This window comes from Hyaena hyaena, unplaced genomic scaffold, assembly GCF_003009895.1.
Source record: "Hyaena hyaena isolate Hyena2069 unplaced genomic scaffold, ASM300989v1 scaffold_209, whole genome shotgun sequence".
NCBI lineage: Eukaryota > Metazoa > Chordata > Mammalia > Carnivora > Hyaenidae > Hyaena > Hyaena hyaena.
The window spans coordinates 1,847,578-1,874,102 of record NW_024080844.1 but is presented as its reverse complement, the minus strand read 5'-3'; the positions used below and the strand labels follow the sequence as shown (position 1 = coordinate 1,874,102).

General features: G+C 36.8%; 1 protein-coding gene across 2 annotated transcripts in view; it reads left to right on the top strand.

Annotated features, from left to right (window-relative positions):
• Positions 1–26,525, top strand: part of RABGAP1L (RAB GTPase activating protein 1 like) — a 746,017-nt gene that overhangs the window by 12,085 nt on the left and 707,407 nt on the right. The gene's annotated exons all lie outside the window — the stretch shown is intronic.

The window sequence follows — 26,525 nt, the reverse complement described above, 5'->3', positions numbered from 1 at the left end:
AAAGTTCAGGTTATTTGCCATGTAACATTGGTTAGAAATTATTTCCTTATGTAAGGTATTGGAGTTAGGGTCCTTGGCCATTTGAGTCCCAGGTATTTTTAAAGAGTGTGGACTAGATCTCTTTTCTGTTCTGAGTGGCTTGTAGTTGTGGTCTTAGCATAGATACCATCATCTTGAAAGCCTTCACTGAAACTTTAGACTCATATGTGCTTTTAGAGCATTCTGTTTTCTTCCCTGTTGTGATACCAAAACATTTTATTGTAATTTACCTGTTTCTGCATTAGACTATGGCATAGGTTTTTTAAGAGCCAAATTGTTTTGTTTAAGGTTCTGAAATTGGCTACCCTAGGTTTGAATCTTGGCTCTTTGTGGCATTGGGGAAGTTGGAGAAGTCTATCTGTAAAATAGGAATAATAGTATTTACTGCAAAGGGTTATTTATCTTTTTGTTTTTAAGTTTATTTATTTTGAGAGAGAGAGAAAGAGAATCAGTGGGGGAGGGGCAGAGAGAAAAAAGAGAGAATCCCAAGTAGGCCCCACCCTGTCAGCAGAGATCCTGACTTGGGGCTCAATCTCATGAACTGTGAGATCATGACTTGAGCTGAAACCAGAGTTGAATACTTAACTGACTGAACTACCTAGGCTCCCCTTTATTTATTTTTTTTGAGTAAGTTAATTAGTGTAGAGGAGACATAGAACAGTTCCTGGCACATAGTTAAAATCTCATTAATGTTCCCTCCTTCCTCCTTTCTTATATTGGACCCTTAGTAGGATTTTAAGTAACACTTAAAAAAAATATTTTTTAATGTTTATTATTTTGAGACGGAGGGCAGGGGGAAGGGGCAGAGAGAGGGAGACAGAGTCTGAAGCAAGCTCCAGACTCTGAGCTGTCAGCACAGAGCTGGATATGGGACTTGAACTCACGGCTGCAAGATCATGACCTGAGCCGAAGTCGGACGCCTAACCGACTTAGTAAAATTTTTTATGTGAATTTGTAAACTATGTTACAGCTGAATTGGATCTATCATTAACCTTATTAAATGAAAATCTTTTAAAATGAATAATAATTAGTATATAAAAATACAGCCTTTGAGCTAGATGACAGCAAATTATTTGGTTTCCAAATTGGATTACCAACCAGAAAAACTTTTTCCAACCCTTGTCAAGAATGTAATTGTTATCATGGCTCTGGGTTTAAAGTAGGTGGAAAAGACTAAAGAGTTTCTTTTCCTGGACTTGCTGCTATCTGACCTTGTTCACCTGTGTTGGTGGTATGCCTCATATCGCCATCACCTTAGTTTGTGATGGGATTGTTATTGATCTCTTTTCCTGGGGAGTAAAGGATCCTGAATCTGACTGACTTATTAGCTGTGTAAACTTGGATAAGTAACCTTACTTCTGGACTTATGTATCTGTAAATGAAAGTAATAATAGCTCATGACTCTGTGAAATTTAAGAAATAAAATAGGTGCCTGTTGTATAGAAGGTGCTCCATACACGATAGGTATTCTTGGCTCTGTTACCAAGCCAGAATCCTCAGTATTTCTTACTTGTAGTAAGGTTAATTGACAGCAGCAGCCAAAAAATAGGGGGAGGGAGGTGCGCCTGGCTGGCTAGTTGGTAAGGCATGCAACTCTTGATCTCAGAGTCGTGAGTTTGAACCCCACATTGGGCATAGAGATCATTGAAAACATAAATAAAGGTTTAAAAAGAGGAAGAGGGAGAATTGGATGATCTGGGGAATGAGAGCAGAAATTTTACCCCACTAATCTTGACCTCAAACAGGGAAACATGGATGGGGATGGCCTGTGGCTTTATATGAAGGCTTAGGGTAGAACCAGATTGATCAGATGTGGCATAACGTTTATATTCTGGCCTAAAACCTCATAAAGCAGATGTGTGGTTTTTTGTTTGTTTTTACTTATTAAAAATGCTTATGATACTAAACTACTTACTTGATTAGATAATTATTTTTCATTGAGCCGAGTCCAATTTATTGAAGGCTTATGGATTGTTGAATTGTTCCTTTGTGATAATATGTGAAGACAATCTGAGAATGATATTCCCCCCCCGGTCTTTTCTCTTTTAATGCCACAAGCTGTTAAGATCTATACTGCTGCTATTGCCAGGGGTGGGGAGGCCTGCTATTTCCTTATATGTCTTCTGTTTGCAAGGCCTTGTGGTAGGTACTGTGCGGAAATGTACAGAAGTATAAGGCATAAACCATGTCTTTTAGGAACTTGGCTGCAGTGGGGAAAGTAATATATACATGTATTAAAAATAACTGATTTTTAAAAGCATCAGAATTATTGGCTGAAACAAACATCTTATTCTCTGAGCCCAATATCCCTAGCATCATTTAAGATACATAATTTTGCTGGAAAAAAGTCCTAAGGTGTTATATATGCTGGTGTCAAAAAGTAATAGGAAAGTTGAAAATGGGCATTTCTGATTAATGTTAATTTTTTTTCTTACCTGAAAATCTTCATTAGAATTATCTTGTCCTAATTGTTTCACTAATATCTTCTAAGGATTTAAAACATTACCAATAAATCTTAAAATGTGTTTACTTTGTCACCTTCAAGATCATTGAAATGTTGGTTAATTATGTATCTAAGTAAATAAAGTTAAATCATCATTTAGATATTTTCCTGTGATAGTATTTTATCTTGATTTGTGTAACACTTGAAAAAAATCAAATTTGTGCCATATTTATTATTGAATCTTTTTGTAATATACTTTTTACCTAAATGGTGCATGTTGTGATCAAAAAAAGTGTTGCCAGGGCTCCTGGCTGCCTTGGTCTGTGGTGCCTGTGATCCTTGATCTCAGGGTTGTGGGTGCGAGCACCACACTGGGTGTGGGGATTAATTAAAAATGAAATCTTAAACAAAATGAAAAACATTGGTGCCTCCCCCACCTTTACCCGTTGCTGTACCTTGAGAAATGCTTGGATATAAGAGAATCTCAAATCAAAATACTCTCTCCTTCTCTTTTTCTGTTCTTGCCTTCTTGGCCTTCAGATCTCTGCTCTCATTTGATTTTCTCCAAGCCTTTTCCAAACCACCCAATCTGAAGTGGTTGCTTGATCTAGTAGTGCTCTGCCACGTTGTCCTCAAAATACTTATCCCTGTCATAGAAATGTCTGTCCTTCCTTCCCTGCCTTCCTTTCTTCCTCCTTTCTTCCTGCCTCCTCGTAGCGTGTAAGCTTTTTGAGAGCAAGGACTTAACTTTTTTCCCACTTTTGGTATCTCTAGAGCTTTGAGTAAAGCACTCAGTAAAATTTTGTTGCTTGCAGAATGAAGCAGATATTCTTTTTTTTTTTTAATTTTTTTTTAATTTATTTCTAGGAGAGAGAGAGAGACAGCGTGAGCAGGGGAGGGTCAGAGAGAGAGGGAGTCACAGACTGAAACAGGCTCCAGGCTCTGAGCTGGCAGTCAGCACAGAGCCCGACGCGGGGCTCGAACCCACGAACTGCGAGATCATGACCTAAGCGAAAGTCGGACGCTTAACCGACTAAACCACCCAGGCGCCCCAGAATGAAGCAGATATTCTTGCCCTTAACTAGCTTTTAAGACTTTCTTGAGTTACTTGACTTCATTTTGCTTTGGTTTCTTCCTTTAGAAAATGGGTGGCGGATGGGGGAGGAAAGATTAAATTAGGTTATCTCAAATATCCCTGCCATTTAAAGCCTTGCTCTTAGCTTGTGAGCTTTGAGTTCTGTTCTAATGGCATAGATGAATTTGTTCTAAGTTACTTAATTACTTTCTTAACCTGTCTTCTGTTGAAACCAGCATATTTATGTTTGCAAGATTACTGACATTGGAAAATCAACTCTGATTGCAGAATCAAGTTTCTTCGTGTATCTGGATTATTAAAGAGATTAGATCTGCAACATGATTTGTTTCCGTGGTCAAATTAAATAAGTTTCTTTGGCATATACAAATATTGGGTTGAATTGATCTTTTTGGTATTTAAATCAGGAAATTTGAATCAACTCAGCTTAATTATTTGTAATCATGAAAGTTATTTACATGAAACTTGAAATAATGATATGTATATACAATGAGAGTATATGACAGATGTTTGTTCTGGAAGATGAGGATTAAAGAAATAAACAATAGTTTTTTGTTTGGTCCATGTGACTAGAATTTTAGACAGTTGACCCTTTCATTCTTCATTTGGGAAACCTTTATTATTGTAAAGAACAAAAACATTTTTTGAAATAGGTAAAGTAAATGAGCAGTTGATAGCAGAGGAAAATATAAGCAACTGGTAGAAGAATGTTAGGTCTTATCAATAACCAAAAAAAGGCTTATTAAAACAAAATGAAATACTGTTTTATACCTATTTCAGTTTTTTAAAGAATAGTAATATGTAAGACTGGTTAGATTTTAGTAAAGTGGGCACATTCAAATATTGCTAGTGAGTTGTAATTTGGCAATATGTATCTAGAGTTGTTAGACTGCTCATAACCTTTTAATAAACGTTCGATTTAGTAATTTCACTTCTGCAAATATTCTAAAGAGATAACTACAGAAAAAGAGGGAAGAGATAAAAAACAGGTGTTTGCAGAAGCATCTAGGTGGCTCAGTCAGTTAAGTCTTTGACTTTGGCTCAGGTTAATGATCTCACAGTTCGTGGGTTCAAGCCTCACATCTGGCTCTGTGCTGACAGCTCAGAGCCTGGAGTGCTTTGGTGTCTGTCGGTCTGTCTCTCTGCCTCTACCCTGCTTGTGCTGGCTTGTTCTTTCTCAAAAATAAACAAACATTAAAAAAACAAACAACCCAAGTGTTTGCAGAACACTCAGAGCAGCATTATTTATAGTAACAGCATATTGGAAGCAAGTTAAAGTCTTCTATTGTAGGCAATTTATGATCCATCTATTCTGAGAAACATTATGTAGCATGAAATTAATTACACTGCCTGTGTTAACATAAGGAAATGCCTGTCTTTTAAGGAAGGGTGAGTATAACTTTTAAAGTATATAAGAAACAGAGGAATGCACTAAAATGCTAATTGTGTTAGTGTGATAGGATTATGGAATTTTTTTCCTAAATGTATGTGAAGTTTATAATGAAAAAGTACATATAAGTCAGAATTTGCCAGCTGTGATAATTTTGTTAGTATAACTAGGGTTGTCAGATTTAGCAAATAAAATACACATGATATTTGGGACATATTTATACTAAAAGTTATAAATTATCTGAAATTCAAATTTTAATTGGGTGTCCTGTGTTTAATCTGACAACCCTAAGTGTAACATAATTTGGTGATAGTTGAATGTTACAAACAAATGTTGGGACCCTATGCTTCCCAAATAATTCTAACTATTGTTTTTAAAAAAATTTTTTTAATGTTTTATTTATTTTTGAGACAGACAGTGCACGGGCGGGGGAGGGGTGGAGACAGAGGGAGACAGAGAATCTGAAGCAGGCTCTAGGCTCTGAGCTGTCAGCACAGAGCCCAATGCGGGGCTCGAACCCATGGACTGTAAGATCATGACCTGAGCTGAAGTTGGATGCTTAAGCAACTGAGCCACTCAGGTGCCCCATTGTTTTTAATTCAGGTAACTTTTGTTTTTTATTTTTATTTTTATTTTTATTTTTTTTTATTTCTAGGAGAGAGAGAGAGAGACAGCATGACCAGGGAGGGTCAGAGAGAGAGAGGGAGTCACAGACTGAAACAGGCTCCAGGCTCTGAGCTGGCAGTCAGCACAGAGCCCGACGCGGGGCTCGAACCCATGAACCGCGAGATCATGACCTAAGCGAAAGTCGGACGCTTAACCGACTAAGCCACCCAGGCGCCCCAACTTTGTTTTTTAAAATAGGTGGGAGAATTACTCTTATGAGGTAGTTTTATTTCAGGACTAGCTTTTGAGTGATGCTTGAAGGAAATTTGCTTCGGTATGTGGCAAAAGTAATTAAAAAATCTAATTATTTAACAAAGACGTGGTGATATTGGATGTTGTTTGTTTACCTTAGGTAGAATGAATTTGGAGAGAAGCAAGGCTGGAGGTAGGAGGACAATTTAGAGAACTATGACAGTAGTCCAGATAAGTGATCTAGTGTGGAAGTAGTGAAGTTGGAGAGGAATAAGCAGATTTAAGAAGTTCTTGTGAAGTAAAATCAATAGGGCTTTGAGATATATTAGATTTAGGAGTTAGAGAAGGAATCCTTGGCCCTCTATTGAGGGATTAAAGGAGAAACACAGTTTTGGGGAAAGAAAATATGAGTTCAGGTTTTGATGTCTATGAAGGAAATATTGTAGATATCTATAGGCAGTCTGACATACATTTATAAAACTTGAAAGAGATGTTTGGGTTTGAAATGTGCTAATTGAGACTAAGTAGAATAGAAGAGGCTCAGAATAGAATTCTGAGAAACTCATTTTTAGAGCTCAAAGAAAAATTTGTTAAACAACAACAAAAAAAAACAAAAAAGGATTGTTTCTAAAAACTTACATATTTATATATTTTATCTTCTGTTTTTTAAAAATATTTATTTCTATTTATTTTGTTTTATTATATCTCTTTCCTTTATTAGATTAGACAGGACCATGTCTCTTTTGTTCACCTCCCTGTGTACAGTACTTGGCACATACTATGCACTCAACAAATAGTTGTTGAGTGTATAATTAAAGTTTTGTGTATTTTTGTATTCCTTTTGTTCCTCATTCTAATGTCTTTTAATTGGATGTCATTCTATTGTATGATTAGTTTTTCTCCACAAATCAGCTTCATAAAGAGAAGATTTTAACTTTTCATATAAAAAATTTCAAATTTATAAGAAAGAGTAGATAGTTTACTTAATATCCACATAATCATCTACATTGAACAGTTCTTACGTTTGCCATCTTCATCTCTTTTTTTGGTAGGGCACTGCAAATTACAGAAATTGATTTATCTTATACGTAAATATTTAAATGCATCTTTAAAAAATAACATTTTCTGGGGTGCCTGGGTGGCTCAGCTGGTTAAGCATCTGACTTCAGCTCAGGTCATGATCTCATGGTTCCTTGGTTTGAGCTCCACATCGAGCTCTATGCTGACAGCTTAGCTTTAGATTCTGTCTTTGTCTCTCTCTGCTCCTCCCCTGCTCAGCTGTCTCTCTCAAAAATAAACAGTAAAAAAAATTAAAAATATTTAGTTGTATTAGTTTACTAGGGTTGCTATGACAATACCAACAGACTGGTGGTTTAAACAGCAGAAAATTTTTTTCACAGTTCTGGAAACTGTAAGTCAAGATCAAGGTGTTGGCAGATTTTATTTCACCTGAGGACTCTCTCCTTCCTTGGCTTATTGATGGCTCTCTCTGTATCCTCACATGTTCTTTGTACATCCCTGGTGTCTCTGTGTCTTCCTAGAAGGACACCAGTCAAAATGGATTAGGGCCCACCCTAATCGCCTCATTTTAACTTAATCACCTCTTTAAAGGCGCTGCCTCCAAGTACAGTCACATTCTGAGGTATTGGGGGTTAGTGCTTCAAGATATGAATTTGGTGGGGGATATAATTCAGCCCATACCAGTGTCTTTTATTGGTGATTTGTTCAAATCAAGATATAATCAAGGACTACACAGTTGTATTTAGAAACACATCTCCCCACATTTTCCTTTTTCTTCTCATGACTATCCAGACATCTAGCCTATCCTATAAAATGTTCCATATCTTGAATTTGTCTGGTTTTCTTTCTTTCTTTCTTTCTTTCTTTCTTTCTTTCTTTCTTTCCTGTAAGCTAAAATCTAGATCTAAAAGGCTTTTTTAAAATATATTTTTTTAGGGGCAACTGGGTGCTCAGTTGGTTAACTGTCTGTCAGGCTCTGTGCTGACAGACTCTGTGCTGAGAGCTCAGAGCCTGGAGCCCGTTTCTGATTCTGTGTCTCCCTCACTCTCTGGTGGGCTTGAACCCACCAACTGTGAGATCATGATCTGAGCTGAAGTCGGACACTTAACCAGCTGAGCCACCCAGGCACTCCTAAAAATATATATATATTATTAAGTGTATTTATTTTTGAGAGAGAGAGAGAGGAAGAAACATAGGGGTAGGGGCAGAGACAGAAGAAGAGAAAGAATACCAAGCAAGCTCCTTGCTGTCGGCACAGAGCCCCTAATGAGGGGCTTGAACTCATGAACCGTGAGGTCATGACCTGAGGCAAAATGGAGAGTCAGTTGCTTAGCTGACTGAGCCGCCCAAGCACCCTTAAAAGTTTGTTTAAATTAAAGCATTTTGGGTACCAGTATTTATGATTGCTGCTGTGTAGATCATAATATATTACATTAGGAGGCACATGTCTGATTGTCCTTGTATTAATGATGCTGAGATTGATCACTGGGTAAAGTGGTGATAAACTCTAATTCTTCTGTTATAAAGTTTATTTTTTACCATATAACCAAAAAAATTATTTGTGGTATATATTCTGACTCTGAATTTCATAGGGTTTTTTTTTTTAAGTAGGCTCCATGTGCAACATGGGGCTTGAATGAATGACCCTAAGATCAAGAGTCTCATGCCACCAGCTGAGCACTGGTGTTGTTATGAATAGTGAATGTTTGCCTTTTTTTTTTTTTCCTTTTCAGCATTTGAACCACTTCCTTGTATTTGGCATATTTCCCAATTTATGAGTCAGAGCTTTCACTAAAAGCTAAAAATGTTAGATGCTTTATTCCCAGCCCCCCTTTTTAAAGTTTATTTATTTTATGAGAGAGAGAGAGAGAGACAGAGACAGAGAATCCTAAGCAGGTTTTGCACTGTCTGTGCAGGGCCCTTTATGGGGTTTGAACTCATGAACCAGGATTTCATGGTCAGATTCTTAACATACTGAGCCATCCAGGTGTCTCCACCGCCCCCCTTTTCATCTTGAGCATGGATACATACCTAGGTTCCATCAGTCAGTTGCACGTATATCTAAAATTGGAGGACTTCTTAAGGCTCATAGACTTCACTGAAATGTGATTTTAGAGAGAGGAGGGATTTGTTAGTGTTCTCCGTTGTCCTGTGTTTGATGCCAGGGTCTGGGAAGTGTGCAGAAATCTGGAGATGCCTTAATCCTTTAAGTCTGACTTCAGAGTCTACTGGTTAGGGATTGTTTAGTAAGTAAATAATCCACTTGAGATGGAGAAAATTGTATGCACCTTGCTTTGACAGTTACAGAAGTACTTTGGAAGGTAATTTTATTTTATTTTTTATTTATTTTTTTTCTAGTTCTGATTGTCTTTATTTTTTTTTTCAAGTTTAAAGTTTTATTTAATTTTTAAAACATTTACTATACAAAATAAATTAATAAATCAGAATTACAAATACTTTTGCTCCCATTGGTAATTAGTATATATGCCTTCTGAGGAAATCCAAAAACTTGAACCAAATTAAATTCCAGTTATGTCATAGTATCCACATGTAACATTAACAAGGATTTTTTTTTCTTTTAGTGAAACTTCAAGATGTGGTTCCTGAGCTATGCTGGAAGATAATTTTAAATTTTATTTCTTTTAGGTTTTACTTAAAATGACTTTTTATTTTTATTTATTTATTTTTAATGTTTTATTTATTTCTAGGAGAGAGAGAGAGACAGCGTGAGCAGGGGAGGGTCAGAGAGAGAGGGAGATACAGACTCTGAAACAGGCTCCAGGCTCTGAGCTGTCAGTCAGCACAGAGCCCGACGCGGGGCTCGAACCCACGAACCGCGAGATCATGACCTTAGCGAAAGTCGGACGCTTAACCGACTAAGCCACCTAGGCGCCCCTTAAAATGACTTTTTAAAAAAATTTCAAGAAATGTAAAATTATGCCTTCAAATAATTATTTCTTGAAGTTTTAGCCTTTATTTTAAAATCCTGGGTAGTACATTGTAATACATTTAAAAGAAGAGTAAAGTAAAAAGTGAAATTCTACTTCTTCCCATACGTTGTTTAATAAACCCACATATTAAAAAGAAAGAAATGAACTTATAGTATAATAGACTTAGTTACTCTGAAAACCTTCTTGTGACAATTCTGTGCCAGCTTAATACTATGGAACTTATAGAACTATATTCTTATTGTTAGATATTTAGATTGCCTGCCTCCTTCTCCCTCTCTCCTGGGCCAATTGAACAGAATGCTAATATGTATGCCTCTGTAACTGTATTTTCACATATTATTGGGTATTTGGGACAGATTTTTGTAGATGGGTTACTGGATTGTTGTGTACATTTACTTTAAAATTTGGTTTAAAATTAAAAAATAATTTCAGAGTTAAATGTTGGCTTCTAGCCCTTTTTGGACAATAATGTTCAGACTCATTTAGTGGAGATGAGAGGTGTTTCATTGAACCGTGGAATAGAATATTGTAGGTTGGTAAGCAGTTATGTGATTTTAAGTCACTTTCTAGTGAGAAATGTAATTATAGTCCATGTTTTGACTTAAAAAAATAAATAGTTCAGAATGTCTGTATTTTCTGCATATACTTGTGTTCCCATTTCGTTCCAACCTGTAGAAGAGCTTGTCAGCTCAAGTTATTCAGAAGCTGACTTCCCAGTTTGTCATTATCCATGCACTTTTATTCTCCATTTTATTTGACCATTTTACTGTTCTACTAGTATGGACATAGAAAAGGGAGGAGTGTGTGATCATGTTTGGTAGGTGATGGGTTAGTTAAAAAAAAGGTGATTAAACTAGGGAATCATGAAAAACCTAACATTTATACACCTTAAGCATGTTAACTTGAAATCTGTGTGTACTTTACCAAGCTTTTAAATTTATCTTATTTTTTCAAGTTTATTTCGGGCGGGGACAGAGGGAGAGAGGGAGGGACAGGCAGAGAGATAGGGAGGCAGAGAATCCTAAACAGGTCCTGTGTTGTCAGCTTGAGCCTTATGTGGGGCTCAAACTCATGAACCCATGAGATCATGACCTGAGCCGAAATCAGGCGTCAGACACTTAACCAACTGAGCCACTCAGGTGCCTCTTTTTTCTTTTAGAGAGAGAGAGAATCTTATGCAGGCTCCATGCTTCCTGTGGAGCCTGACACAGAGTTCAATCACACAACTCTAGGATCATGACATGAGTTGAAATCAAGAGCTGGACACTCAGCCTGCTGAGCCACCTATGTGCTTCCCCCCTGCTTAAAAAAAAAAAAAAAAAAGTATTTTTCTTTCCAGGCTTTTGATATAGGACCAAGGCCTTCTGACATTCTGTATCTTAGTTTTTCTTACGCATACCTCATCTATATATTTTAGGGTTTTTGGTGCACTTAGAATTAAACTTTAAGTTTTAACATGTAGGGGCACCTGGTTGGCTCTGTCTGTAAAGCATTTGACTCTTGTTTTCAGTTCAGGTAATGATCTCAACAGTTTGTGGGATTGAGCCCTGTGTGGAGCTTTGTGCTGACAGGGTGGGGCCTGCTTGAGATTCTCTCCACAGCCTTCCTCTCCCCCCCGCTTCTGTCCTTGCTCTGCTCATGCGTGCATGCTCTCTCTCTAAATAAATAAATAAACTTAAAAAAATTTTTTTTAACATGCTAAAAAACTGCATTATTTGTCCCTTTGCCACTTTCTTTTTTTTTTATTTATTTCTAGGAAAGAGAGAGAGAGAGAGAGAGAGCGAGTGCGAGCAGGGGAGGGTCAGAGAGAGAGGGAGATATAGACTCTGAAACAGGCTCCAGGCTCTGAGCTGTCAGTCAGCACAGAGCCCGACGCGGGGCTCGAACCCACGAACCGCGAGATCATGACCCAAGCAAAAGTCGGACGCTCAACCGACTAAGCCACCCAGGTGCCCTCCCTTTGCCACTTTCTAAGAAATCTGTTCTTTCTCTGGTTTTCTATGATCAAGTTATACTGACTTTTCAAAGTCTGAAACTTTGGACCTTTCCACATACTGTTCCCATAACCTGGAATGATCTTTTCTCCACATACTTGGATGGAGAATCTTCTTTCAAATGCCTAAATTCAGAGAGGTATCCTTAATAGTCCAAAGTAGGATATCACACCCCCTACAATACAGCCTTGTTATTTTGTTTCATTCTAATTGCCATATTTGAGAAATACATATTTGTCTGTGTGTTTATTTTTTGCCTTCTTCACAAAATTGAAGGCTGCATGAAGACAAGGTCCATATCTTTATGTTTACCATGCCTGTACTTACAGCAGTGTCTGGCATAGAAGCTTAAATATTTGTAGACCTAATTAATCAAATATTTATTAATTGTATAAAATGTCAGACACTATGGCGGCATTAATTAATAAAATGCCACTTAGTTACATTAATGGTAGTCTAATAACATTTTTAAGTGGAAATGTATACATCTAAGTATGTATCTATTCAGTAAAATACAGGACATTAAAGTTTTTGAGATGATAATACTAGAATATGCAAATTTTACACTAAAATAGAATCCTTTTTAGAATGTAGGCAAAAATGTTGCTTATCCTTTTAAAAATAAGTTATTCATTAATTTTTGATGAATACTGCCTTGAGAGTTCTGATCAGATGGAAAGCTTTGCAAAGATATGAAGATTATAGGCACTATTTTTAATAATTGTGGCTTTTTTCCCTTCTAAAGTAATTAAGGTTTTCCTTGTGAGTCTGCATAAAGTAGAAACACTTGCCCTCTGGAGAACCAAATAGGTTTAAAGTGTAGAATTAGAAGTAGAATATAAGTAATTAAAGCTAAACCAATATACTGTAATTCAGATGTTATGTCTTGAGATCTCTTGCCCTTGATAAGATGTACTGAGATAAATGGAATGGCATTATTTCCATTTTAATCACAGTTTTGTTTTTGCATGACCAGAAATTCTTTGATTTGAAAGGACATCCTTTATATAAAGAACTGTGTGCAGTTAGTGTTTCACTTTTGCCTTTATATCGCTTTTGGTTTCCTGATTATGGGTAAGTGAATTAGCTTTTCAAATCCCATTATAGTTGTAAAGTGGATTTGGGTTTGGTATTTGTCTGGGTTGTCTGATGCAATTAAAATTAAAAAAAAATTCTTTTTGTTGATGTGATCTTGCTAGAGAGAAATTATTATTCTTTGAAATGTGTAAGTTTAACCCATCCATCCATTCATTCATTCATTCATTCATTCATTCAACAAGCGTGGTATTGTCAGATGGGGTACTGACACTTTACTGGGAGCTGGAAATACAAAGATGAATAAAGAGTACTTGCTGTCCAAGAGGAACAAATTGTAATTGATGAGATAGACATGTAAATAATGATATGGTATAATAATTGCTAGGGCAGGAGTATAGATTAATGTAAAGTTTTGTAGAAGGACTGTAGAGGTGATAATTGACACTCTTTGGAGGGGTTGGAGAAAGTTTCTAGGTTTATTAATCCAGACAGATCCAATTGTTAGGATTTTACCCTCCCAAATTTGCGTAAAATAGGGCTTTTTAAACTACCTGCCAAAAACTCCAAAGGCAGAAGGGAGTAAGATTTCCCCTTGGAAGTTCAGGATATACCTGGAATAGCTTGAAAATTTCTTAAATTATCTGTTTTATATTAAGAATTCATATGAAAATTGCCTTTCTTCACATACTGATTATATAAATATAGAAATATTTTAATTACTACCAGAAAAGAAAACAAACATTCACTACCGGTCTGTTAATTTTGGAATACTGGAGTGAATGAAGAGCGCTGACGCTACACACCAGGTTTAGCATTCACCTTCATTTTCATCATGTATTCCCAGCATGTCTCGTTTATGCCTTGGGATGCAAGTATACTGGTTTGAGAAAAAACAGATTGGTCAGTCAGACCGTGGAACATTACATTCTTCTTCCTTTGCCTCCCACATTCTTGTGTTCTTTCTCCTTGGTTTTACCCCTGGTTTTAGGACTGCTTGCTATGCCCTGATCAGCTTGCTTACTGCCCTACTAGTTTTTATCAGCCAGTGAACAGAGTATAATACTAGAAGATTCTTGGGGCATAACCAAGGAAGTTTCTGGAATAACAGAGAAAACTTGAGTTAGGAGCATTCAGTATATGAGGAAAGCATCAGATTTGGCTGAGCAAAGTAAGTAAAGCTCTAGCAAGGCTCTCCTATATTAATAAAGGGAAGATGGGCTACACTAATAAGGCCTGGGGTTAGTTGGAATGTGGAGCTAAGTATGCTGGTAGAATCCAACTTTTGAGCAGCAACAAAAAAGCTGGTGGTGTTAACTTAATTTTTTTCAAAGTGGCCAGACCAAATGGTCTGAAAATTTCATAGATTGAAGTAAGTCCATGTTAAAAAATCATCTCTGAAACCATATAGTTAAACATATAAAAGTTATGTTACTGACTTATTTTGTAAATGATAATAGCCATCCCTGTGGTTCACCTGATGCTGTTAGTTTGTTTCATTAATGATAGCTACTTGATCTCAAACCCCTCTATTTCTCTAACTCTCTTGCACATGTCAGTAGGAGATTGAGAAGAGATTAATGGACTCTAATTGAGTCATTTCTGCATGCCTCCAGGTTGTTAACTAATTGAGGACAAAAGCATAGGCTCCAAATGTGGGACAAAATGAAGTACTGAGCTTTATTATTGGTAAAGGGAGGTTGTTGGGAAAGTGGTGAGGATTATAGTATTGCACTTTTCCCAGCAAGAAGTGAAAGCCCCCGAAGTAGAAGAACAGAAGAATCTGTTTTCTTTTCAGTGCTGTGAGTCATGACACCTGCCATAGCCACAGTCCCTTCAGATGGAAACTTTGGTCAGGGTACTAGGCAAACATGTTTTAAACCATTTAACCTGGTCTCCCCCTCCCCCCCCTTAGCCCCCTGCCCGCCAACTCCCAGCGGTGCCTAGTAGGCTTGAGATGGGCATCTGACCTATGAACAGTCATTGTAGGAGACAGATCATTGCAAAGTGATATTGATTTGATTGCTTCAAATCTGGACTCCATATTTTAACTAGGTGTATTAAGTAGAACAAATTATTTAATCTTTTGAATGTAGTCCTTCATTTGTAAAGTGGAAATGCAATTAATCCGGTGATTGTTGTGAATATAAACAAAAAGATAACTAAAATGCCCAACACTGTTCATAGTAAGCACTTAGTAAAAAATAGTATAAAGTGATAACTATTATTTGTGAATAATGGTAATCTCAGCAAACTAGATTTAGCTTAAATCTTTAAAAATTACAACTGCCACATTAAACACATAGTATGTGGTACTTAATTATGTTCCTAAATTGTACTGTTAATAGAAAACATGTATCCCTTCAGATTCATACTGTTTCTTTGACTTACTTCCTGAAAGCAAAAAGCCATCTTTATTTTTATGCTGATGTATCCTATCTTGCAGACTTGGCCATATGAATGTTATTCATATAAGATTTCATTTTCTTGTCAGAATGAAATCTCAATAATCTCCATATTTTTGGGGAAGGGTGCATATGGATCAACTGTGCATTATATTTGTTCTTCAAGGGTCTTAAGTGTCATTTGAAATAGCTTTAGCTTATTACTATTTTGAAAAAGGTGTTATTTATATTAGTGTGTATAGTAAAACCTACAAAAATCATTGACTTAAACTTTATATGAATGTTTTGCGCATAATTATTACTTAGTACATACTGTTGACTGGTCTCTTGCTGTACATTCATTTACTCGGATGCATTAAGGGAGGTTCTAAGATATTAAGATTTAAATATGTGTAACACGATAGATAAATAGTCCCTTTACCTGTAGAGTAAAGTAAGGTTAAGACACAAGTTTAGTTATATATAGCCTGTTTGAAGCTAGAAATGATAACAAGATCTGGGATTCCTGGTACTAAATTGTATTGTTCTTTGGGGAAAGACTTCTGGAGCTCTTCTTGAACCAGTTACTATTTACTGGTTTGGTTTTAAAAATATACTTGAAATGCTTTAAGACACAGTTTTGCTGGGTTTTCTAAGTTACTTGCGTTAGGCCTGTCCCTTCTTCCCTCCCTTGTTTTCCTCTTTCCCCTGTCTTTATCTGTCACTAGTTAAGACCTTTAAAAAAATTTTTTTTTTGCAGAAGTTAGCTCTGCATTATGAAGTACGCTAATCTAAAATTTGTGCTTTGAAAGGTAGGAAATACCTCATAGTGGAACTGAGTAGAAAGGACAGTAGTTCCTATAAGGGATTTTGATCCATTACTGGTTAGAAACCAGAGAGTGAGGACGTAGGAGCTAAAAGTTAGTATTTAGACTGCTGGAAAATGCCTTTAACTGTAGTTAAATGAAGATATTTTCATAGAACCCAGCCTTGGTCCTTTATGATGCCCTTGGATGTCCTTATTGCCCTGTCAGCCTCACTTTCTGACCGCTCCTTTTCTTATTTTTAGGGCACATAGGAATCTTTTACAATGTGTATAAGTACATCTTTTTGTGACCTGGTGTTTGGGATATTGTTGTACTTTTGTGAATCAAGAAGGATATTGAGACTTCCCCCCCCAGAGTACAATATATAGTTACTAGGTAGCTACATCTAAAGCAGATTAGAATTTACTTCAGATTGTAGTACTTGAGTTTTATTTCAGAGTATGTAAAATATGAGTTTCATTTCTGTGTTTCTCCAAGTGTTTTATTTTCATCATTTTCTTGATAGGACACGTTGAAATATGTTCTTGGCTCATAGAAGTTTGACATGTTTTGACAAAACTGTGACAAATTGTAAAAGGCTTCATCTTTTCATTTTTAAGCTTTTTTTTTTTTAGTTTTTAATGTTTATTCATTTTTGAGAGAGAGAGAGATCGCGAGCCAAGGAGGGACAGAGAGAGTGGACACAGAATCTGAAGCAGGCTCTAGGCTCTGAGCTGTCAACACAGAGCCCAACGTCAGGTGTGAACTCAACAAACATGAGATCATGACCTGAGCCAAAGTTGGATGCTTAACTGACTGAGCTTCCAAGTGCCCCTCATTTTTAAGCTTTTATCTTCTACTGGTTTGTTAGAACATCAGATGTAATCAAAGTATGCTAGGACTATTATGAAAGGCCAATAATATTTAGTGTATTAAGTACAAATTACTTAAATGACACATAAATAAAGTCAGAGAATTGAAGGTGCTGAGATTGGTTCTGACTAGTGGGAGGAAAATTATTTGCTAATATTTGAAAAAAAGTGAAGTTCAGATGTGGAGTTAACTACTCTGTTTTCTGTGCTGATTTTCTTGGAAATAATTTTCCATTTGTAGGACTAGATTTAAAGATGGTAATTTTGATGTCAGATATTTGAGTTTTTAATCTGAATTCCTTTGTTCAGAAGCAGGAGATAATTTCTGCCTCATTTTTTGCCCTTAGGAAGAAAATACAACAGATAACCTTTAGCTGTGTGTTAACAAGATAAGCTGGAGAATTTAAATGGGAAAAAGAAAACCCTTTGACTTCTCACTTTGTGTTTGTGTTTTCGTTTATAATTGGCAAATTCCCAAGTGTAAACTTGGGGACTCAAGAAGGGATTGCTGGTATAAAGTAGCATTACTATGTTTATGTTTATGGCTATGTATTTAATATCTGGGCCTATTCATACCCATTTGGAGTAGTCAGGTTTTTATTTTGTGTTTATAACCAATACTCTGGTTTTTATGAAATACTTATTTTCATGTCATCTCAGCTGTAACTTAACTAGATTAAAATAAAATACTTTTGGTTAAACTGAACTTCAAATCTGCCAGCAATATAGTAATAGGAAAATGTCTTGGGAAAACCAGAATTTATCTTCCTAACTTAATTCTCATGTTGGAGCATTAGTACCAGTGTTTTAGCTTATTAATTGATAGGATTAGACTGAACATGTTGGCATAGTTACTTATATTTGAAGTTTAGTTTTAACTCTGGCTTTAAAATGTAACAGTACTTAGACTTGTGAGCCAGTGTGGTCACTTTACTCATTTCTGTAAGTGTTAATCTCAATTAACAAGTTAATTAACTATATAAAGCTCTTGGCAGAGCGAATGACAAAAAGCAAAATAGTAAATGCTGGTAATAACTACCAGTTTCTGACTATGTTTACTAAAGAGAAAGTAGAGTTAATCATGCAAGATTAGGATGGGTTGCACTTGAGGCTTAAGGAAGGCTATATGATTGGTAAAATTGTGGCAGCATGAATTTCTATTAAAAATTTTTTTAAAATGTTTTATTTATTTCTGAGAGAGAGAGAGAGAGACAGCATGAGAAGGGGAGGGTCAGAGAGAGAGGGAGACACAGCATCTGAAGCAGGCTCCAGGCTTCGAGCTAGCTGTCAGCACAGAGCCTGACGTGGGGCTCGAACCCACGAACTGTGAGATTATGACCTGAGCCGAAGTTGGCTGCCCAACCGACTGAGCCACCCAGGAGCCCCATGAATTTCTATTTTTGAGCTATTCTGGACTCAGTTTGTCTTCTGGGTATGGGCTCTTTTTCAATGTTTACTTATTTTGGGAGAGAGAGAGAGAGAGAGCGAACAAGTGGGAGAGGGGCAGAGAGAGGGGGAGAATCCCAAGCAGGCTCCTGAGGGACTCGAACTGAGGAACCATGAGATCAAGCCTGAAATCAAGAGTTGGATGCCTAACTGACTGAGCGATGCAGGTGCCGCACCTGAGTTGCTGAATTTTTAAAAATCTCAAGTTTTGTTTCCTTGTTCTTGGAGGGATTATATGAGAAAGAAAAGTATATAGTACAGTGCCTGCTACATGACAAGCTTAGTAAGTGGTTGTGTGTGTGTGTGTGTGTGTGTGAGAGAGAGAGAGTGGTGGTGGTGGTGAATATGGCCTCTCTGGTCAGACTGCCATATTAGTTTTGTGACCTTCGATAAGTCATTTAGTGTTCTGTTGTTTCTTCATTTATAAAAATGGATTAATATTAGCTCTGCCATGTATTGTGAGGACTAATTGAGATGGAATGTAAAATGTGTAGTACAAAATAAGCACTCAGTTAATGGTAGGTATTACTGCTGTATGCATTTTCTTTTGAGAGACATCATTCCATAGTGGAAAAAGCAGGATCTTTGAAGTCTTGAGCTGCTTTTGAGTTTTGCCTCAGCTATATACTAACACTGTGACCTTAGGCAAATTACTAACTATTCTTTTCCTGTTTCCATATCTATAAAATGAGGATAATAGCTACCTTGTAGAGTTTTAGAAGTATTATAAATACATAGATACGCAATAAGTGGTAATTATTATCGGCACAATGCCTGTAATTCAGGCCAATAGTATTTTCTTGGCAATGTGAGCCAGCTGGCTAAATTTTTTCCTTGACACTGATGGCTATCTGAATTGAGGACTTAGTTTACAATCAAGTCAGTTATGCTCTTTCTATAAAAATAAAACTTTATAATAATAGCTTAATATTTAATTATTAATATTTCCTTTTATTTAATATATTTTTAAAGTGTTTATTTTTGTTAGAGAGGAAAAAATCCTAAACGGGCTCTGTGCTGACAGCAGAGCCCGAAGTGGGACTCTTAACTCACGAGCTGTGAGATCATGACCTAAGCTGAAGTCAGACACTTAACCGACTGAGCCACCCAGTCACCCCTATAATATTTTCATGTGAAATGCAAATTAGTTTATATTAGAGTATGCTTTCTCTTTCTATTTTCTTATTTATTTATTTATTTTTTTAAGGACAGAGGCAAACGCAATATCTATTTGGGTTTGAGACAGAGATGCCATTCTCATTTCCCCTGATGCTTCCTATCCTGTGTATCCTGGGAAAGAGAAATGCTATTCACATGGGATTGTTTCTAGGATGTAGAGGCTTTATAGAAAAGTGACAGTCATCTGCCTATTTGGGGTATACAGCTTAGAACTTGTCTAGAAAACAAAGAACTCCTACTCAGAAGTGTTAGGTGAATGTTGTTACATTCTTTATTGTGTGACCAGAGCTGTCAGTGGGATCAGGCAACTCAGCTTCCAGCCCAGGTCTGCAAAGGCATGAGCAGTTTTCCCATGGGAGGATCCAGCTGTTAGAATTTACTGAGCACCAGTGACTAATCTGGAAGGAACAGATAATCAGCCACCAGAACTGAAACTACAACAGGCTTTCATAGGTTTGCACGTGGAGAGACTGTAATGGAGAATGTTACCAATGGGTCTGTGTGTCCATTCAGATACTCAAATCTCATGCTTTATTGGGGTGACAGCATATATACCTCTGTCTCCCTCCTCCCCCTCCGTTTTTTTCTGGTGGAGCTACTGGGTTTTTCACATTACTGACTGGTTGGTAGTCAGTAAATTCTAATAGCTGGATCTTCTGTCTCTTTTTTAAAATGTTATTAAAAAATATATTTTTTTAGTTTAGAGAGAAAACACAAGCAGGAGAGAGGGGCAAAAGGGGGCAGAGAGAGAGAGGAAGTGAGTGAATGAATCTTAAGCAGGCTCCACACGCAGCTCAAAGCTTGACTCCTGGTTTAATCTCATGACCTTGGGATGATGACCTGAGGTGAAAATCCAGAGTCCGACGCTCAACTGACTGAGCTACCCAGTCACCCTTATCTCTCTTTTTTTAAGAAGCTTATTTCTTTATTTAAGTAGTCTCGCCCCCAGCGTGGGGCTCAGATTTCACAACCCTGAGATCAATAGTGACATGCTTCTCTGACTGAGCCAGCCTGGCACCCCAGCTTGAGGGAAAACCTTTACCAATTTCAAGAAGTCCTTAATCATCTATCTCTGCATTGATTTCACTTTTATTCTATTTCAGAATAAGAGAAGATAGAAAATCATATCATTTTGGATGACTTTGCCATAAAGGCTGAATGATGGTTATTCTTTGACAGTGGAACATTTGTTTGATAACTTAATTATTCACTTCTTCCTCTTGCATGAATAATTACATATTAATATAAAAGTCATTTTTTATAGACCAGCTAAAGATGTTTTTCCTTACTTAGCAACTAATCATAGTGTCGTGCACACATTTTATCAACTGCTATAGTTCTCTTAAATCATTTCCTTCATTCTTAGAGAAGCCTTACCATTCCATCTGAACATTTTCAATAAGATTTGTACAGGGCATTATAATTTTCCAACACATTTACTTTCCTTGGGCAATGAAAATATGTTTGTTTTTATATATGAGAGAGATCAACAATAGTTATAGAATTTAGCCTTGCCTGCTTTGTCTACTGTCTTATGTCTCTTAAAATTTTTTAAATTTTATTTAAAAAAATTTGTTTTGGTGAGAGAGAGAGAGAGCACATGCACAATCAAGTAGGGGAGGGGCAGAGAGAAGGAGAGACACAGAATCTGAAGGAGATTCCAGGCTCTGAGCTGTCAGCACAGAACCCGACTTGGAGCTTGAACCCACGAATCGTGAGATCATGACCTGAGCTGAAGTCAGACCCTTAACCAAATGTGCCACCTAGTACCCCTGCCTGTTATGTGTCTTAATAGCAGGTTCTCTGAAAAAGAATTTAGGTGCTATATTCCAGTTTACTGTTACTTTTGACTAAAAATGAAATTCTCATTATCTGCAAAGCATGTCTCTTCAAGTTCTTTAACTTTTAGTGAAGTTAAAACTTTCTGTTTCTTTCTTCCTTGTTTCAGTACCATTCTTTACCCTTCCTCTGACACCTGCCACTCCTATAGGCCTTATATCTATAGGCCATGTTGTCCGGAGGGAGGACCGCTTCTCTCTCCTCTCCATTACATTCTCTTGTGGGTTTAATCTGATGAGACAGTTCAGTTCTTAAGTTCTTTCCTATACTGTTCAAAGGAAAATGCCATGTTAATTCGCTTAAGGCTCTTCTTGGAACAAAGTGTTACAGTAAAAGGTATTAAGTTAATTGGCTTAGAGTTCAGTTAGAGGCCTGCCCTCTCTCTTCCTCCTTCCTCCTTATCCCCACCACCAAAGAGGCTCTGGGGCTGCTATACAACTGAGGGAGAGAGACTAGAAACTAGAAAACGTTTATATAATCTTGTTGTTGGTCATGTATTTTTATGCTCTTTAGTTCATTTCTGTTGGAGTATTCATCTTTTTTATTTTTTCCAAACAACTTGTTATACCATTTTGTCATGTTTCAAACTTTTGCCTTTACCTATCTTATTTTTAAATTTCTTTTAATGTTTATTTATTAAAAAGTTTTTTTTTAATGTTTATTTTTGAGAGAGAGAGAGAGAGAGAGCATGAATGGGGGAGGGACAGAGAGAGAGGGAGACGAAGAAACTGAAGCGGGCTCCAGGCTCTGAGCTGTCAGCACAGAGAGGCTCGGACTCAGGAACTGCGAGATCATGACGTGAGCCAAAGTCAGTTGCTTAGTGAACTGAGCCACCCTGGCATCCCTAATGTTTGTTTAGTTTTGAGAGAGAGAGAGGGGCAGAGAGAATGGGGAGACAGTTCTGCCAGGCTCGAACTAAAAAATTGTGAAATTATGACTTGAGCAAGATCATGACCGAGCCACATAGTCAACCCTAACTTTTGCCTTTAAATGTTTTTCTTATTATATAATATGTAGAAGTCTTAAAATTTTATGAAGTTATGTTTATCAGTCTTTTTCTTCATGATTTCATCCTTTGCATTATGCTTATTTCTTTTCCTACTCTGATAACAGAAATAGTTGTAGTTTTTTTTCTTAGTCATTTAACAAAGAACCGAAATCTTTTGATGTTTATTTGGAGTTTGGTTTCTGGTAGGTATCATCTTGAATTTTTTCCCTAATATTCAGTTGTCCCACCACCTTCTATTGAATTATCCCTCCTTCCACTAATGTTTTGAACGAACCTGTCCTTTCACAAATGCTTTGTAATTTGCCATTTTTATTGGATACCAAAATCTCTTGCTGGGAGGCTCTTGAATTCTCTATTCTGTTTCTTGGATTTGCCTGAGATTTCTTATTATCACTGTTACATAATTTTAATTAATCTGTCCAGTAATATACTTTCTTTCCCTTTCCCCCATGTTTTCTTGATTGTTTTCCTCCATGTTTTCTTCCAGATGTTGATACTACATTATACATATTTACTGAGTATGTGATATAGGTCAAGTGTTTTTTTTTTTTTTACATGTATTAGCATATGCAGCCCTCATAACAAGCCAGTGTTATATCAAAATTTAACAGATGAAGAAATTGAGATATAGATAGGTTTAATACTTAGTTTAAGAACACATTAATTGACGAACTAGGAATCAAGCCCTGGTAGTCTGACTATAGACCTCATGCCCTTAATCACAATCCTAGAGGTTAGATCATTGTGTCAAGTTTCACAATAACTTTTTTTTTTAAAGTAATCTCTACACCCAACATGGGGTTGAAATCAAGAGTTGCATGCTCTACTGACAGAGGTAGCCAGGCCCCCCACAAGAACTGCTTTTTAAAGTTTTGATGGAATTAGATTGAACCTGTAAACCATCTGGCATCTTTATAATATGTAGTTATATAATGGTCTGTTTTCTGAATTCTACTATCCTGGAACATTATATGTATCTCTGTTTATGTGAATTTTTAAGTACTTAGGTAGAATTTACTAGTATTCTTTTGTAAGTACTCTTTATATAAGAAGTTTATTCTTACTGGCTTTCTGAATGGGTTCCTCTCACCCTCTTTTTGGTGTAATGAGATACTATTGGCCTAGAAGAAAGCTGTGAAATTTGTATATTTTGTATCTGGCAGGCTTGCCTAAAAATAAAAACAATATGAGGGCATCTGGGTGGCTCAGTCGGTTAACAAACTGACTTCGGCTCAGGTCATAATCTCATGGCTCGTGATTTCGAGCCCTGAGTTGGGCTCTATGGTGACAGCTCAGAGCCTGGAGTCTGCTTCAGAGTCTGTCTCCCTCTCTCTCTGAACCTCCCCTGCTCACACTCTATCTCTCTCTCAAAATAAATAAACATTAAAATAAAGACAATACTGATCAACTGCTATTTTCATAGAGAATGTATTTCAGAAAATGTTAAAAAAAAATCTCTAATAGTAATCTGATCGATTTACGTTTGTGTGTGGGAGGGGGGAGTGGGTGTAGTCTATTTATAGGTAACTAAGAAAATAGGAAAACTCTAGATAATAGATACTGCTTTTAGGTTGGTTGAGATTCTTTTCAGGTATTCACAGTCCCTGGGGAGGGAGACACAGTCACTTTTTTACTGTATTGTTGGCCAGGAAGCTTTTGGATGGCATTACACACCTGTCCATGGCAGTGGTGAAGATAGGCATTTACTTGATGGGCATTGCTGCAGAGGAGATCTGGCCTCTGGGGCTAATGATGTTATCATAGAAGAGCAGTAAATAATTTTTGTCCTGTGGATGTAAATTGTTGCCTTTGGCATGAGAAAGGCAGAGAGTGTCAGTATATAAAGTACAGAACTATCAAATGTGTGAAAGTAAGAGAAACATTTGTAATAATAATGACCACCACTGTTTTGTGACTTCATGTACTGTAAGAATTCTTTTGTTTTTCTGAAATCTTTTATTAGTTCGAATAGCTTTTCAGTTGGTACTTTCAGATTATTGTACTTTCAATAATAATATTGCTATAAAGGTATTCTGGAACAAAACCAGAAATATTTTGATATGTAGTATTCTCATTTTTACATTTTTAACAATCTAATTTGAAGCTTTGAAGTCTTTATTGTCCTGGATATTTAGTGCTTTTTAATTTCATTCAGTACATATTTACATAGTGTTTACCATGCATCAGACATTCTTTTAGGTGTTGGGGAATCATCGGTGTACCAGACAGATCATATGTTTTATTTAGTTGGGATTGGGGAATGTTTGTCAACAAGTGAGCAAGTAGTATCCCCTCTACGAAGATATAACCTCTTACTGATATTTAATTTTATTGTATTTTTGTAGAGAAATATCCTAAACAATCTCTACTCTAAAAATTGTGTGTGTGTGTGTGTGTGTGTGTGTGTGTGTGTGTGTGAAAATGAACCTTTATGTTTGGCCAGAATGATAGTTCAGTATTTATGTATATATGTTAATGAACCATACCAATAATGCTCATTTCTTAGAAGGCACTTGATCTGTTAACAGCTAAATTGTCTTCTGCTTGAATTGTCTGCCATTTTTTCATTGTATTTTGAACAGTTTTGCTCTATGGATTTGATATTACACTATTTAGTATATAGAGACTTTTGACTAAGAGATTTTCAGTGTGGCTTGTACTACGTATCAATATAAAAATACCTTGTTTGTCCTGTTTAATGTTTTTAGACTAAATTATACTCTGATATTGAATGCCAATCTCAGTATCCTTTTTATTTTAATTTGTCTGATATGATTTTTCGTTTTCCCCCCAAGTTTCCATGTACTTTTTTTTTTTAAATTTTTAAAAATTTATTTCTAGGAGAGAGAGAGAGAGAGAGACAGCGTGAGCAGGGAAGGGTCAGAGAGAGAGAGGGAGTCACAGACTCTGAAACAGGCTCCAGGCCCTGAGCTGGCAGTCAGCACAGAGCCCGACGCGGGGCCTGAACCCACGAACCGCGAGATCATGACCTAAGCGAAAGTCGGACGCTTAACCGACTAAGCCACCCAGGCGCCCCTCCATGTACTTTTAAGTATGTCTCTTAGAAGTATATATTAGGTCGAACCATGTGAAATTAGCATTTCTATAGGTCAAAAAAAGTCATGTATTAGTGATTTCGTTTGACCCAACCATGGTTAGTCACCAGTTTTTTTTTTAGTAGTCATTGTATTTTGACCCCATGTAAGAATCTTTTTTTAAAAAAAGAATTTATATTTTAGAGTGAGAGAGTGCAAGCAGGGAGAGGGGCAGAGGGAGAGAGAGAGAATGAGAAGTTGGACACTTAACCGACTGAGCCACCCAGACACCTCTCAAGAATCTTTTAATAGGTAGATAATATAGATACCAATAATAAGTAACATTAAGTTCTTAAATGTACTGTTCTAAGTACATTACTTATGCTAACTCGTTTTATATTTACAACAGTTTTGTGAGGGGGGGTTACATTATCCTCCCTATTTTATATCTTAAAAATTAAGACTGGGGAGATTAATTTGCCCAAAGTCATAAAACTGGTCAGCGTAGAAGTTATGATTCAAAACCAGTTATTCTCAGCGCCAAGCTTGGTGTCAATGTTGACCAGCTTGGCTTTGGCACCTATTAAGCTGAACTGTAAACAAGTATTCAGTTGGTAGTAACCATTTTGTTCTCCCAGGTGGATGGTGATGGTGATGAATAAGTCTGCACGAACAGACTTCAGGTAATTATAAAGCCTGGTTCTTTCAGTAGGATTATATACCTCAGGGACTGATTCTAGGAAATTGAGCTGTTTGTTCTGCACTGTTCCCCAGGAAAAGTGCTGAGATTGTTATCACTTACTTAGCAGCTAGAGGGAGGCATGCACTAGACAGTCTTTTGAATAGTCAGGAAAGGCTAGAAAGTTATATATATTAAAAAAAAAAGGCAATGTGAAGAGACAGATAGCAGATTAGAGGTTGCTGGGCATAAGGAGGAATGGGGAGTGAGTGCAAGTGGGAACAGAGTTTCTTTTTGGGGTGATAAAATGTTAAAAAAAATTTTTTTTATGTTTATTTATTTTTGAGAGAGAGAGAGAACATGCGAGCAGGGGAGGGACAGAGAGAGAGGGAGTCACAGAATTGGAAGCAGGCTCCAGGCTCTGAGCTGTCAGCACAGAGCCTGACGTGGGGC